This window comes from Otolemur garnettii, unplaced genomic scaffold (assembly GCF_000181295.1).
Source record: "Otolemur garnettii isolate 467f Iridium unplaced genomic scaffold, OtoGar3 scaffold00009, whole genome shotgun sequence".
NCBI classification, from domain to species: Eukaryota; Metazoa; Chordata; class Mammalia; order Primates; family Galagidae; genus Otolemur; species Otolemur garnettii.
In genome coordinates, this window is record NW_003852404.1 from 35,195,321 (window position 1) to 35,197,559 (window position 2,239).

The following is a 2,239-nucleotide window of genomic DNA, read 5'->3' on the forward strand; positions in this document are numbered from 1 at the left end:
AATCTCATTTTCTTCATCTCTGTGGTTTCCAATAAACCTTTTTCAAGTGTACTATGAAGACTGTATGCTTGCCTCCACTAGAGTCATAGTTACTCTAAAAAGCAGTATCCTTGTGAGTTAATCCCACCTTGCTATAGCAATAATAAAAAAATCACTGGAGACCACACAACTGAAAGCTTCAAAAGCAAAATATTGCTTTTCATAATTCTGTGCAGTTTATTTTCGACTAAATTTACCAACACTTAAGTTCCTTTCCGGGCACACGGAACAATGATGAACCCAGAATAAAAAAAAAACTGAGCTTCTAAACTTTTATTTATGCTTTTGCAAGCTCTGTGTATAATAACTAATACTTTATATTATGAACTTACCTATGTATAAGACTTAATATATTATTTATATCTAATCTTTCAGTACATAGAATCAAATATAAAGGTAATTGTACTAATTGCAGTTGTCATTCATTGAAAGTCAACTTCTACAATTTTGGGCTTAGATAGAAAAGGAGTATCTTCCTGAGCATTAAGGAACTTGCTGACAAATCTGACAGATCTATACCCATTATCTATATGAGAGTTGTTTACTCCACTAATGAGCACAGTGAGCCAGCAGATGTCTAGAACCAATTTGGCAGCTTCTAAGCTTTATATCCATACTCCAAAAATCCATTAGCTGAAAATAGTTTTTAGAAACTTAAATGTCAGAATTCTGTCAATACCTCATCTATAGGAAATCTAGAAGTAGAAAATCACATTGGTATGCAATATTTCTCCTTAAAAAGGAGCTTGAAATTAATTAAGCACCATCTCCCATAGTCACAGAGCACCATCACTATCATCGTTAAAAGTATTTAAATGTTGCCAACATTCCTAAACATTAAATCAAATATTTCACATGTGTACCAGCCCTTTTAGTGACTGGAGATGGAAGACGCAGAGAAGAAAGGTTGCACCTTATAGGTTTGTAGGCCTTATTGTATTTTCTGCAGAAGCCAAAGCATTATGACGCAGTGGAAAATTGATAATGTCAGCTCTTAATTTTCTGCTTTTGATCCAAAGTTAATTTAACAGCATTGGTTTAAATGCTTAGATAAGTTTAAAACCATTTTCTGGGGAAATAAAATCTGTTTCAAGAAACTTCTTAATACAGCTCAATAAAGAATAAAAGAGGTTTCCTCTTGAGAGTTAGTGAACGTCAAAATCCTAAATTGTCATGGCAAATGTTAATTCTACCACTGGAATATCTAATTTTCAATGATAGTGATACCATGTAAGTATGATACTCCAAGTATTACTGTTAACTAGACTGTTGGACCCACAAGGGGTGGGGAACCTGTGGCCTGGAGGGATCTTGTGGACTTTCTGGTGCTTAAGTCCTGACTTTTGACAGAATCCAAATTTTACACAACAAATCCTTTCATTAAATGGTGTGCAGCTGAGAATTATGACGTTTTTCTTGCCTCCTTTCCCACAAGAAAAAAGGAAAGAATGATCACTCCTTAAATCAGAAGACCACAGATTCTCCACCCCTCTGGGAACAGGCTCTGGAAGAAACAATTGGCTTTTCTTCTTTGTAATGTGTTAATTTTTTAAATTTATTTTTTAATTTTATTTTCATTTCACTTTACTATCTTGAAATTTCAGAATATTACAGGGGTTCAAATGTTTTGGTTACATGAATCGCTTTTGCACAGTTTAAGTCAAAGTTACAAGTGTGCCCATCACCAAAATAGAGTGCATTGTACCCCTGAGGGGTGAATTTACTCATTCCCTCTTTCCTCCTCCCGCTTACTTGGTTTCCATTGAGTTTTACTTCCATGTGCGCCCGTGAGTGCTGAATGATTAGCTATAATTTAATCATAAGTACATGTAGTATTTTCTTTTTCATGCTAGGAATATTTCCCTTAGAACAATGGTCTCCAGTTCCATACAGGTTATTTACAAAATGTATTAGCTCACCATTTTTATAACTGTTTATTTCTCCATATTTGCATAAACAACGTCTCATTAATCCACTTGTGTACTGATGGACACTTGGGTTGATTCCACATCTTTGTGATTGTGAACTGTGCTGAAATCAACAGTGAGGGCAAGTGTCTTTTTGATAAAAAAGACTTTTTTTCCTCTGAGTGAATCCTGAGTAGTGGGATTGTTGGATCAAATGGTAGGTTCACTTTTAGTTCTTTGAGGTATCTCTGTATTACTTTCCACAGATGTACTAGTTCTCAGTCCAACCAGCA